At 36.7% G+C, this 14,842-nt stretch overlaps 1 long non-coding RNA gene across 1 annotated transcript in view; it reads left to right on the forward strand.

The window, feature by feature from the left end:
• Window positions 1–216: 216 nt before the first annotated feature.
• The window catches only part of LOC131195689 (uncharacterized), a 30,032-nt gene continuing 15,406 nt past the window's right edge, over window positions 217–14,842 (forward strand). The window contains exons 1-4 of the long non-coding RNA XR_009154528.1: window positions 217–279; window positions 1,736–1,985; window positions 7,661–7,821; window positions 7,990–8,212. This is a non-coding gene — a long non-coding RNA (uncharacterized LOC131195689). The remainder of the gene's footprint in view (window positions 280–1,735; window positions 1,986–7,660; window positions 7,822–7,989; window positions 8,213–14,842) is intronic.

The raw sequence follows: 14,842 nt of genomic DNA on the forward strand, positions 1-14,842 counted from the left end.
TGTATGTCCAAAAACTGAAGCCTGCGTGCACATTTGTTGGATTGGGCTAAACAGATGAATTGTCTAGTGTTCAAACTTTGTGACTCGTTCCTACAGAACCAAGGCACGCTCATTGTTAGTATTTATTTCTCCCTCCTCCTCTTCTGAATTACTAAATGCTGTTTGACATTTTAGCCTCTTCTCAGTGCCCTTCTGTATCTCTAATTGCCATAATGGCTGTAGCGATAAAACAGCTTCTAATGTGCCAGCAGTGTCAGGACCAGAAGACTATTATAACAGGTACTGGATAGAAGTTTAAAATTTTCCCATGTTGATGGGAGGTAAAAGCAAAAGAAGGAAGTAAAATGAATGAAATATTCAAAGATTTCATGTTCTAGGTTATAGAAGAACTTTTCACCAAATATTTACTGTGTAATAAATTCTATTAAAAAGCTCAAGCTTGCATGATTGAGGGTGAGGGGGAAAAGGCTAGAATGCTGTCACTTTAATTGCAATGGCATAAATATTTGATATTCAGTAAATTAGATCTGTAGCTATGAAAACATTCTTGCAAATGGATTTTTACCTGTAGCACAGTGCCATTAGCCGGGAAAAAGTCAGTGCAGCCTTAGGGCTTGTAATTAACTCAACCCAAGCAGAACTAAACATTTTTGACAGTTTTTCTGGTCTGGAATTAACTGTCATAGGAGAGAATAAAATAAACTGCACTGTCACATTATATTTACATAAAGTCTATAGAAAGCTGTGTTTTGTATTTTTGTTTTGTTAAGTCAGGTTTCATGCCTGTTTATTTATTTATCTATTTATTCTCTGATTAATGATGAGCTTTAACGAACAAAGTAGATTTGTGCTCTCTATCTAGAGTCGAAGCTTTTGAAATCCTAAAGGCATCGGCAATAACTATACTGTAGTATGTTGAGTGTGTGTGCAAATTTGTTGCCTATAATAAAGCCGGATATGTTGCACACTGATTTAAATCATAATGCATTTGACATTTGAAGACATTAAAAACTAGGTATTTTCCTGTCTGGATCACGATTCTAACATAATAAGCAGTTCGGCTAACCAGCGTCTGTCTATTTTTTTTTTAGTGGATTGTGTAGGGTTCTCCTCCCCCCTTCTGTTTATGAAAATAACTGTCACTCTCCTGGAATGCAAACCCTGGAGGGCAAATCTGCTTAATGCTTCTCTGAAAGCTACTTATTATCCTGTAGCTAAGAGGAAATCAGAACAATAGTAATTGAAGAGATGTACTGGGCTTCACTTCCTGGCATTTTGTGTTAGGGATGGATTTACATTGAGGTGTTTGTGTGTGTGTGTGTGTGTGTGTGTGTGTGTGTGTGTGTGTGTGTGTCTGTCTGTCTGTTTAGGGGTGGGTCCCACTTTCATTTAGGGCTTGGGTCTTAATAAATTATCATTCCCACAACAAAGCTAGTTTGCAAATGCTTTAAGGTTTTCACAAAATGCAGTATAGTTACAAACCAAACTAAAAATATTATATACAAATCCCAATCGGAACTGCACAAACCATTCATCCTCCAAGTAGTTTTAGAATAGCAGTAGTAACTACAACAAATCAGAGTAGTTTGACTGGTCTGTGCTCCCACCATGATAAAAGGGGAAAAAAATGAACAAAGAAAGAGAGAGGGAATTTATAAAACTCTATGTTGGTAGAGTTGCAGGAGGAAAAGGCTAAATCTCTGTTTATTCCTTTCTCCTTATTTGAATGATACAGCTAACTGGATGAGATTAATTTAACCCAGAACACTTGGGTTCACAAGAAGAGTCCTCCACTCCTCTGCTCGCAATAAAATACCTTATGCCACCAGACTCCAAATTTTGGGCTTAGACAACTTAGAACTACGCCGACTTCAGTCCGACCTAAGCATAGTACATAAAATTATGTACCACAATGTCCTCCTGTCAATGACTACTTCAGCTTCAACCACAACAATACAAAAGAAAATAATAGATACAAACTCAAGGTAAACTGCTCCAAACTTGATTGCAAAAAATATGACTTCAGTAACAGAGTTGTCAATGCCTGGAATGCACTACCTGACTCTGTAGTTTCTTCCCCAAGCCCCCAAAACTTTAAGCTTAAACTGTCTACTGTTGACCTCACGCCACTCCTAAGAGATACATAAGTACACCTGCTGCCTACCGTCCCTGTCCTAATATTCCTTTTTACTTACTCTTTTCATGTATTCAAATTATGTATATACTTTTACCTGTTATCTTATAGATGATTGAAAAATAAATAAATAAAATAGAAATAGTTGGTTTAAATTAAGACATTCTAACCTCATTCCTGGTTAATTGTAGCATCCACATAATTCCCTAGCCCCCACCCTTACCCCTTAACCATGTCATGCCACTGAAAAACTGTTCCTGATAATTGGGGATACTCTTAAAAAGTGTATTTAGTGGAGTGAACTGTATCTGTAGCAGGAAGAAAACAGCCTGTGTTGTATGACTGAATTCCTTCTGCAAGCACAACATTACAACAATAATACTTATAATACTTTTTGAATTAATACTAGAGTGAAATATTCTCAGCTAAATTGCAAGGGGACTGAACTCTTCCCAGAAGGCTTTTCAGTAACGTGCTACCTATACTTCTAAAAAAAAGTCTTTCCCTGGATAAATTGTTGGAGAATTTCTCATTCACTTGAAAGAATTTAAAATATTCCCCTCCTCCCCAATTTCTCTGCCCAGAATTTAGTGGAAAAAAAAAATCACAAGGGCATCTCTGATTTAAACAAGTGCTCAGACTTAGCATAAATGATATTCAAGGCAGGCTAAAACTGTGACATCTCCCAGTTATCCAACTGCTCTGTCTCTAAATTATTTAGCTCGGTGGTGCAGTGGTTAGAGCGCAGGCTACTTCTGCTGCCTGCCGGCTGCCTGCAATTTGGCAATTTGTCAGTTCAAATCTCACCAGGCTCAAGGTTGACTCAGCCTTCCATCCTTCCGAGGTGGGTAAAATGAGGACCCAAATTGTTGGGAGCAACATGCTGACTCTGTAAACTGCTTAGAGAGGGCTGTAAAGCACTGTAAAGCAGTATATAAGTCTAAGTGCTATTGCTATTTCCAAAACAAATCTAAAATTTAATTGGGATGCTTTGAGTATTTGCAGAACTATGCATGCACAAAAGTTGCTATGAGTACTGTAATGAGGCATTATATTAATTGGAATGAGGCACTATGTTAATCAGGTCAATCAGTAAACAAATACTGTATCTACATTTTGGGGATCCAGAGATTGCAGAGAACTGCCAGCCAGTAAGTACTTGCTTTTCTTGCTGCTTGCTGAGCATGGAAAACTCTCCACAAGTCAGTGCTCACTTGCTATCATTTCTTGATTAATGGCTGAGTGACCCTTTCTGACCTCTCAGATTCCACTGGATCCTTGGTTAAGCAAGCATCTTCTCCATAACTTCACAAAAAGCAATTTCCTACCTCTACCCAGCTACATTTACATTTCTATACATGTAACAGTAATGGTAACAGAGTTGGAAGGGACCTTGGAGGTCATCTAGTCCAATCGTTTGCTCATGCAGGAGACCTGTATTTTGGATGTTCTCTGTTGTTCTACAAAACAACAACAACAACAACAACAACAACAACAACAACAACAACAACAACCCAGAGGTATTTTAAGAGGAAGCTATGATGGGGAGCTCAATTGTTAAAACAGGTAGGAAAATGTCTTGTTTCCCAGTTGAGGTAGAAGTTAGCATCTCAAGTCCTGTGAACAATTCAGCAATATTGCATACATTCATCTTCCCAACATACCAGTGCTTTGTACCAGTGAGAGCTCAGAAGGTGGGTGAGACAAGAATCCCTAGCAATGAGAGTTCAGATTAACCCTTAAAGCACAACAAAGCATATGCTGTAGATTCTGAAACAGCATGTACTGAGCTGAAACAGCATTTCTCCATTCAAGTGTAAAATAGCATTTGCACAATAGCAATAGCATTTAGACTTAACAGTGCTTTATAGTCCTCTTTAAGCGGTTTACAGAGTCAGCATATTGCCCCCAACGATCTTGGTCTTCATTTTACCCACCTCGGAAGGATGGAAGGCTAAGTCAATTTTGAGCTGGTGAGGAACGAACTCTTGGCAGTCGGTAGAATTAGCCTGCAATACTGTATTCTAACCACTGCACCACCATGGCTCAAGATAGATTACATTCACAACTCTCAATGATGATGTTGTATGTTTAACAGTGGGTGGTTTTTGTCATCATTCAGCAAAATCAAAAGAAACTACATCATCATTTAGAAAACATCTATCATACCAGACTTGTGCGAAATTACTGTAATTTTGTTGCTTGTATCCTTATGATTTATACTGATATTGTTTCCTGATTGCTTATTTGTACTGTATGACTATCATTAAGTCTGGTATCAATAAGTGTTAAATTTGTATCCTATGACTATCATTAAGTGTTGTAAGTGTTGCACCTTGATGAAGGTATATTTTCTTTTATATACACAGAGAACATATGTACCAAGACAAATTCCTTGTGTGTCCAATCACACTTGGCCAATAAAAATTCTATTAACCAAAAGTACCTCAAAGCAACATATATTCCATGTTGTTGCTGTTCAATTGTTCTGCAATCCAATGGACATAATTTCACAGATTTGTCTGTCTGTAACTGCTTTTTGTGAGCTCATGTTGATGTCATCAGAGATAACATCTACCCACCTGGTCTTTTGGCCCCCTTTTCAATTGTCTTCAATTTTTCTAAAGCTTAAGATCTTCTCTAGGTGCCCTCGCCTTTGATATACATGTCAAACCTATCTAAACTTTAATTATTTGTGTTTCCAATTAACAGTTTAATTTTTCCTTATCTAGGCATTCCATATAAATGGCATACATATCACTAAAATATCACAGAAGTTTCTTCTTGTCTTTGAGCATATCAGCAGTTGGACTTTAATCCAGTCACATCATAAGCATCAGGGCTACCCATATCTGGGTTATTAGATATCTTTCAAACTGGGTAGTATCCAGTAGTGGAATTCAATTTTTTTTCTACTACCAGTTCTGTGGGCGTAGCTTGGTGGGCATGGCAGGGGAAGGATACTGCAAAATCCCCAAACCCTCCCAATTCCTGGGGGAAGGATTTTGCAAAATCTCCATTCCCACCCCTCCCTGGAGCCAGCCAGAGGTGGTACTTGCCGGTTCTCTGAACCAGGGGTCTCCAACCTTGGCAACTTTAAGCTTGGAGGACTTCAACTCCCAGAATTTCCCAGCCAGCAAAGCTGGTTGGGGAATTCTGGGAGTTGAAGTCCTCCAGGCTTGAGACTTCCGCTGGCAACGCAGGCTTCATGGACGTTCCTTTGGGATCATCTGCCCTGGGTTTCGTCAAACCATCCCTGACAACATAAATGGGCTGTCAAACGGTTTGGAATTCTCTCCTCCGGGAGAAGGGGGAGGGAAGAGTGGTCAGGTTTGGGTAGAGCTCCCTGGGAGCCCCTGGAATTTAACCAGGGGATCGAAGGGTGAGAGCTCCCCTTTAGCCTGACGAAGCTCCGTGCCCAGGGTGCTTCTGTTTATACAGAATGAGAAGCCGCGACCATCTCCGTGCCAAGATTTATTTTTAAAGAGAACTCAACACAGGCAGAACAAAGTAGGAGGGCTAGCAAGAATTTGCAAGTAATAAATCTTAACTTCAGCTCTTAAATAGCTTTCCTTTGAACTAACTTTCAACTTGAGTGGATTTAAAATGGCGTTTGCAATATACAAAGGAAAGTGAAACTATAAAAGGACAAAGGAAGAGAAGAACATAACAAGCTACTTTTTAAATGGAATGAATAAGAACTGTTAATGATTTTTTTTTCTTTTTACCTTTTTCTTTATCACAATGTTTAAGAAGAAAAGTTTATTGAATTTCCCCCCCCCTTTTTGGTAGATTTTACAGTTTAAGAATGGCTCTTAAGCAAACAGAACTAACTACTAAAATCTTGGAAACTTCACTTCAAATATGGAATTATTATTTTTTTTATAGGAACTTTTGGAGGCTTATCTTTTCTTAATAAGTTTTTAAACAAGAGATTTTTACACCAATATATTAAAGATTGGAAATTCTTTATTGTTAGATGTTAAGCTGATTGGTGAGCAGATGGTGGAAAATGTGTAAGATAGAAGACAAGGGGAAGGAGAATGCTTAAGATGTGATTTTGATGGTATTTTTTTAAAAATATATATATATAGGGTTTAATTTTTACAACTGACTTATTTTGGGTATAAGGTGTTACTATTTGATATATGTGAGGTATAAAGGAATGGGAAGATGGAATATTGTTTAACTTTTGGAGGACAGATAGAAAAATTTATGGATGTAATGTTGGTATTTGGTTAAATAGAATTTAATTGTTATAATTGATATATTTTGGATATAAGTTATAATTTTAATAATGTTATTTGACAGATGTAAGGTAAATTGAAGAAATATTAATATTAGCAATGTTATTTGATTTATGTAAGTGATATTAAAGATATGAGAAGATAGAATATTGTTTATTATTGGAGATAGGATAAATATTTAAGAATTTAAGCTAGAAAAAAGAATTATGTTTGGGAGACTGTTTAAGGAAGAAAGGTATATTATAATAGAATTTCTGATGAATACTGGAAGATGGAATATCGTCTTGGTCTTGATCAATGAAGATTGGATATTAAAAACTATAAGATTCTGAAGACTTCAGGAGTGGAATGGATTGATATATATTTGGTGTTAATTGATGAAGATTGGATATTAAAACTATGTATTTTATTGATGAACTGGAAATACTAATTTAATTGGAAGATTCTGAAGATTTTAGGAGTGGAATGGACTGATATATAATGGACTGGAAGAAGAATGTACTTTTTGTTTCTGGAAGGGAGTTAAGGTCTTAGAGAGAGGAGTGACTATGGATTATGACTTATGTTGTATTTTAATTTATGATTGTTAATCTTATACCCTGTACTTTGTTCTGGGAAGTCTCGGGGTGGGAGGGGAGGGAGGGAAGGGGAGAGGGGAGATGAAGGATCAATGTAAAGGAATGATTGAAGATATGTAATTAAGAAATAGAAATAATTTGAAATGAAATCGGGCTGCTCAGCTGCCATTTCAGAAGGAATGGAAAGGAGAGGAGAGTGAAGGAAGAAAGTAGGTAGGAAAGAGAGAGGTAGAAAATGGGGAAAGGAGAGGAAGAAGAAAGGGGAAAGAGAGAGGGTTAGAAAGGGTGGAAGAGAAGAGTAGGGAAGGAGGAGAGGATGTAGAAAAGCGAAGGAGAGGAAGGATGAAGAAAGTAGAAGAAAGTAGAGAAGGGAGGAGGAAAGGTTTGTTAAGGAAGGAAGTGGTAGCTGGGCAGGTCCGAATAAGTAACAAATGAAAGTTAATGACTAATGTTGAATAAGAGACTGTATATTGAATAGGTTGTTGGAAAATGGAAATAAAACTTTTTTACTAAAAAAAAAAAAGAAGTCCTCCAGGCTTAAAGTTGCCAAGGTTGGAGACCCCTACTCTGAACTACTCAAAATTTCCGCTACCGGTTCTCCAGAACCTGTTAGAACCTGCTGAATAGCAAACCTGGTATTATCTTCTGGTGTCATATTGACACTGCCTTTGTCTTGAATGTCTGTTTTGTTTTCTTGGCAGAATTCTGGATTGGATTGCCATTTCCTTCTCTATTGAATTGTATTTAATTTCATACCTTATCCATTAGCTGCTTTTCATGGGTTGGTCTTCTGGAACAGTACGATCTCGACATTAAAGTTCACAGCATAATAGGAATGTGCAGTTCTCTTCATCTCCACAAGGTAATGATCCATTAAGATATTCTATAGATCAGCATACGTATGTTTATTCAAATTAAACTCCCTCCGAATTCAGTGATGTGTATTTAGGATTGCAGCCTAAGCCAATGTATTTATACAAAGGATTTACGCAGCTTCTTTCATGCAAATCTTTTTATTTTATTTCTGCAGAAAGTGTTTTTGATGGAAGATATTCAGTTGGAAAAGGGTAAACCTTCAAGACTATATAAATATATATTATTCTGAAGAGTGATATCATAATAAATTACCCTCATTATTTTATGAGTGGCTCCTTGGCAGAAAAAAGTAAAATTGCAAAAGGCCTCAATAGAGGGCAGACCCTCACTGGCCTTGGCTAAACTACAGAGCCAAACAGACTTGGACATTCACCTTGGTAAGTGCTTGATCAGTAAAACCAGGTTGTCAGCTTGACCATAACTAAGTATTTAACTGCTTTGGACAATCCACTTCATATACTTCATTCAGGATGGAAACTATAACATTTTAATTAATCCCTCCGCTATATTTTAAGCATTTATACGGTTGTATAGTGAATGCCCAGAATGACATAGAATGAAAATGGTATTTGAAGAGTAACACAAACCATGATCATCCTGAGAAATAACTGTAAGAAATATTTTCACACTATATGTTTCCCATCCCAACTCATTCTTCATCCAAATCCTTGGGAAGGATGAAAGCAAAACTGCTTTCCTATGGATTTATTTACTTGTGTGCTAGGCTTAGATGCCACTTTGGCGAAAATGACTCTGATTCGCTAGTGATTTTGATTAAGTTTGCGGTTTCCCGTAGCATATCCTTCACTCCTGATAGTTGCTTTCTGCTTTACATCATGGGCCTCATGATGCAATAGTCTCCTTTTATTTCATGGTGCAACCCCTTACTTTAAATGCTTCATATACATTAAAACAATTAGGTCCCATCCTACAATTAGTGATAGAAAACCAGCAAATGAGTTTTCCCCTTTCTATAGCCATTGCAAGTTACATTGTGGCAAGATAAATTTTCATTGTTGTTATGGCTGGGAAGGAAAGGGTTATGTTTAGGATTAAAAGACAAAGAGTTTATCGTGGCTACAAGAAATAGTATTAATGCAACTTGTAGTAAACTGTGAAATTTAAAGAATATCTCCCAGCTGGATAGACTATACTTGGCTAAATAAACCAATTATTGAACTTTGTTTAGGACAGCTTGATAAATAATGGCAAGTGTTTCATTTTAATTGGTTGCATTTGGCAGATTCTTTCATCTTTAATCTTGGAATTAGTATTAGCTGTTATGTAACTCATAACATACCTTGATAGACAACATGCGCTGTTACCCGGAGTGCAGTCAAGTAGAGTAGACACGTAAATTAGGCCTGCTGTGCTCCCCGCCACAACCTCTCTTGCTAGAAAACAATTTCCTGAGCATTGAGGTGTGCCCAGAGTGCAAAATTGCTTGTTATGGCTGTGCTTGTAAAGGAGATGCCCCTGCTTTAGTACACTGGGAATTTGATGCCTGAATAAATATATGAGGTCAAGCATTAAAGGTTGAAGAAAGAAGTTTCATCACAGGCAAAAGCCAAGGAACACAAATAGGTCATTATGTGGTTGCTGCTTTCAGTCTGTCACAAATCCAACTGCATTGATTTACATGGGGAAGACACAATTTATGTGGCTCACTGCATGTGGTTTGCGGGCAGAGTGCAGACTTGGTGACAATTAACAGAGGATCAGCTATTAAGTTTATAAATCTTAGCTTTCTTATCTACAAATAAATTTGATTGAAATAAAGGGAGCTACAATCATTTTTCAATATCTTAATCATGTAAAGCTTTTGTTGATTACTTACCGGTATTATTAACTAGTTTTAATCTAACAAATTTTAATCAGTTTGCAAATAATGGGAAGACTTGTTTATTCTGAAAATTTATTTGCAGAAACGTGCCTGAGAAAAGTCCCAAGGAAGATTTTTTTTAAAATAGTGAATGGCAGTTCTTGATTATTGAATCACAAAAATAATCAGCTTATTCAGTTGATTAATTATTTCCTCTTTTATACTAATTAGTCAATGTAAAACTTCAGACAGTGTGATAGTCAGAAAATTAATCTCTTTGTGCATTTAGGATTGGCGTATCCATTTTGTTCCTCCACTGATAATTTTATTCTAAAAACTGTATCCTAAATTCCTTCTGTGATGCCAATAATTGCTCCAAGGATGAATTGTCAGGGTGAGAAACATTACACAGAAGTTAGAGACAATCCAAAAATCATAAGACTGTAGTGTTTCACTGATATGTGAAATCAGAATCCAAAAACAGAGTTATTAGAGCAGATTGAAGTTTTGATGCCAAGATTACATATACATGCAGTGACCAGTAGATTAGTAAGGGATAGTCTGATGTTCCAAAATCACAAAGATTAGACTTTCAAGAGTCAAGTTATCAAAGATTGGATTTATTTACCATGCTAAGCCAAAATGTTTGCTTTTTATGACTTAGGATATTGTCTAATCTCATCTAACCATGGTTTATTCAATTATTCATTATTAAATATTATAATTTTTCCAAGTACAATATTAGCTAGACCAAACGTAAGTCATTATTCTTAGCTGCAATTGGATTTGTATAGCTGGTTTATAATTCTAGACAATTTGTCTTAAAACTTGATATAGAGTTACTTTAAGAGTGAGGTTCTGATTCTTGAATACACTTTAGTGTCCAATCTGTTCTGAAATGTAGACAGCAGTGCTGAGCCTACATCAGTTATTTGTACCTCCAGGTCCTGGTAGAAGTTCTCCATCTTTTTCAGGCTCAAGAGAAAGAAATTGCAAATAGAGGTCAAACTGGATTTTCTATTTCTTCATAATAAGACAATTCCCATAGGTCTTCCAGTTGATGAGAAATGATCTAGAAGATTTAGGACTTTAACTGAGTTAAGATCATACTCTGGGTTAAGGTAATGAAAGTGGAAAATGTATGAACTAGTTATCAGGGTAGAATACAGATATGTACTAAGCCCATGAGTATTTGCTTGAGGGTAGTTGACACAAGCAGGTTTATTAGAGGTTATAGCAGCACCATACAGAATAGCAGTGTTCTCGGCACACCATGTCTATGCCCTCTACAGAGAGTTTTGACATAAAAAAAAAAAGAAACCTGATTAGGCAGAGATGCATATCACACCTGTAAACTTTTTGCACAGAGATCTTTTTCCAACAAATGTAAAATAGACAATTCTCAAGAGTATGTCCTATTGGGCATCAGTGGGAAGAACCAACTAACATAACAGTGTAGCTCCAATTTTCTGTTCATTCAGTGTATGGCAGGAATGGAGAATATTTTCCATTTAAAATGATACTTTAAATTTATTTCTTCTTAGATAAGTGCATAAAGGATTAAAGCCAGGGGGTATAGTCCTATACACATTTATTTGGGATCGATTGAGCTTACTACATATATAGGATTGTGCTGTCAATAGAATTAAATTTATTATATGAAGAGAGGAATAATTCAAAGAACTGTAGTAGTCTTAAGTCTTTTTCAAATGTTTTAGATAGTTACAATATTTTGTTCTTAAAACAACAGTCCTACATCTCCTTATAATATTAACACATTTATTAATTGTAAGCGATCCATGGATCCAACCATTTGGTAATTGTCATATTTGTTAATGTTGTTGTTGTATTTTTATTCCATATTTTAGCTCAAAGGCATAATGTTACAATCATACATCTAAAATAAAAATGGAAAATCTAAAGCTCCAGTTAAGTGTAGAACTTTTTACTTGATACAAAAGGATATTAATGATATTGACACCAAGCAGGGGCATACAGTAAATACAGCTCTTAGTATGAAGGTAAATCATGAAGATTGGTATCGATCCCAAAATTATAATGTAAAAAAATTTTTATTTGCAGAAAAAATTTGGGAAACCAAGTGATGTTTGTCCATGAATATTAACTTGTCACAGATCTACAGTTTCACTGAGACAATGGCAACCAAGGTGAAATCAGCCAGAGAAATGCAAACAGTCTCATTAGATTCTCATTAGGAAACAAACATGGCAACACATTCATTTTTATATCTGAATTCACAAAACTAACAAAATGAGGTATCTCATATTCATTCACTATGGTAAGCCTGGATAGCTGTTTCTTGAGACACTTTGGTCTCAAATAATTTTTGATCAGTTTTTATATTGAGAAAATTCTTGCTGCATTTGCTACTGTCACCAGAATAATTAAAAAATGCACACTTTTGAAAAGGTAGAAGGCAAGGATGTTATCACTATTATTCCAGATAGCCCAAGCATTATGGTCCATTGATGAGTTGACCTGATTTGCCAAAGTCAAAAAGATGAACATAGTAAATGACCCTCCCTTTTTTGTGAGTATGAATAGGAAAGAAGTAATCCACCCTCAGTGCTAATTGAGCACAGAGAAGTATTGGGCATATGTCAATGGGTCTAGACCAGTGATGGCAAACCTATGGCATGCATGCCAGAGTGGCTTGCAGCACCCCCTTTGTGGGCATGCGAGCCATCGGCCCAGCTCAGCTCAGCTCTGCCATGCATGCACACCACCTCCTGCCGGCCAGCTGGTCTTTGGGTCTCTGTCACACATGCGTGGGGGATGGGACACATGCGGGGATGTGTGCATGCATGCGCAGAGGGTAGGGTGCATGTGGGGGGGCACACATGAATGCATGGGGGGCAGGTTATATGCATGGGAGGCCGTGCGTGCATGCATGAGTGTGGGGTGTATGTTTAGGGCCTTACATGGATTGCATTTTGGATGCATGTGTACACATTTGCATGCCCACATGCATGCTTTAGGCACTCAGTTCAGAAAATGTTAGCCATCACTGGTCTAGACAAACTACAGCTAGCTTTTGCCCAAGCTGGCAAAGAACAGGTCTCAAGGAGAGATGGGGCATTGTTGATTACAAACAGGGAGAACTATTATGGTCAGCAATCACTCACCATTATTGTCATTGTTTGCAAAATACATTGTTTCCCAAATTTAAACAAAGCAAATCAACTGAATGGACAAGATTTCCTCAGTAGGCAAATTTCTTATAGAAAATATCAGTTAACCCACGTAAGAAATGTAGTGCCTTCAAGTTCCTTGGATTATAATTTCTACACTAGCTAAAGAAAGGAAATTACAAAGTATATCTTGGATACCAGATTGCATATCAATGTCAAGGTTCCAAGTAATAAATTTCATTCAATAAGAACTCCACTGACGAGCAGTGACAATCTCATTGTTAGTTGACATCTAGATGAAATTATGACAAAGTAGAAATTATGGCTCCACATGACTGCTCCTCACTTGATACATACCTCTGGAATAAAAAAGGTGCTCAAAGCTGAGGAAGATCATGATGCATGAAGTTCTGGTTTCAAATGTTGACAATAGGAGAAAAATATCCTGATGGGTCCTCACATGGGATGACACTGTCAGCAAATATTTGAGGCTATCCTAATTTTTATAGGCTTCTATGTCCATTTCGCTGTTGTTATTTTAGGATTGTATGAGGACAAGGTAAATCCAAATTGAAATCTCTGTGTTCAGGTTCTGTGAAAACTAACTCCCCTTCCAGATGAATACCTTACCTAAATCATCAACATATGAATATATTTAATGCGCAAATTAATATGTTAATGATTATAAAGTTGATATATATATTTGAGGCCATTGGATGGTATTCAGTGTTACCAACACAAACAACAACAGCACATTAGAAATTCCAGTTGAAAGCATACCACGTTTTCTGAGATGTATCCTAAAAGAGTAGATTTTTGTACTTTTTGCTTTGAGTTGAGAACTATACTTCCAAATTTGGAGATATATATTATTCAAAAGGGAACTGTATTCAGATCCATGTATTAAACTGGAAAGTGCAAATAGGATGAGTTTGTTTCAAAATTTGAAGTGAATGAAATCTTTGACCATCCTGGCCCCTAGTCAAAGCCTGTCACAACATATACAATACCTAGGCAAGAGGGAAAGACAGGAGGGAGGCTATAATCTGTTCCTTCTGTGCAATGCACACAGCTCTCTTGGGTTCATGGTTTTCTGCCTGCAGCACTAAGCTAAGGCATGTCATACACAATTGAGCTTGAAGGTATAATGTATACAACAAGGAGACACATACAGATAGGTCTACTCAGTACTCAATCAGGACAGCATTTCTTTTTATTGCTTCATTTTGGGATCCAGCTAAGATTGTCCTACGTAAGGTATTAAGTTTGTAAGGACAATGTTCCTTAATATTAAAGACGGTAGTGAGACGGAGGACTTTACCCCTAGAACATTAGAGAAAAATGCAGAATATTTGAGTCACAAGAAAGTAGTCTCGTTGGTGACAGTAACCCCGTTATCTTGTCATATTTTAATCTGACTGGGAACTTCTATTTAGATGCCAAGCAGCTTGTACATGGAGACTGAAGTTCTTTGTACATATACTTGGAAGTAAAGTGCAAAGGAGGGCATATTGATCCAATGGAGATAGGTTTCCAAGCTTGCATTGGAATAAGCCACTCAAAAATTCTATCAGTTTAGAACATTTAAAACAATCCACTAAGACTTTGAAATGTGTTAGATGAGTACCACTGAATTCTAACTAACACTTTTGTGATGGTACTGTTATCACTGCTATGTTGTTTTGCAAAGCCAAAAAAAGGAGTCTTTGACCCTAGTGATAGTAGCTGATGCACTGCTTGACTTCAGTCATGGAATTACTTGATCATTCAAATATTATCTCTGTGTTTGAGAGAGTTTCTATGAATCTATTTATATTTCTTATGCCAATTTGCTATAAAAACTGAACTGAGAAATGACAACTTGTATGTTTTATTTTTCTATCATGGATAAAATATTAAACTTTTTAATGGAGGAGAATTTCCATTAAAATAAAGAAGTTTTTGCTGTTGTACAGAAGCTAGTTTTTTTTAAAGGTGGTGATGTATCTGCGTAGTGTTAGAGGTAAGTAAACAGGGGACTTATTAGGGGACCC

This window comes from Ahaetulla prasina, chromosome 3 (assembly GCF_028640845.1).
Source record: "Ahaetulla prasina isolate Xishuangbanna chromosome 3, ASM2864084v1, whole genome shotgun sequence".
Classification (NCBI taxonomy): domain Eukaryota; kingdom Metazoa; phylum Chordata; class Lepidosauria; order Squamata; family Colubridae; genus Ahaetulla; species Ahaetulla prasina.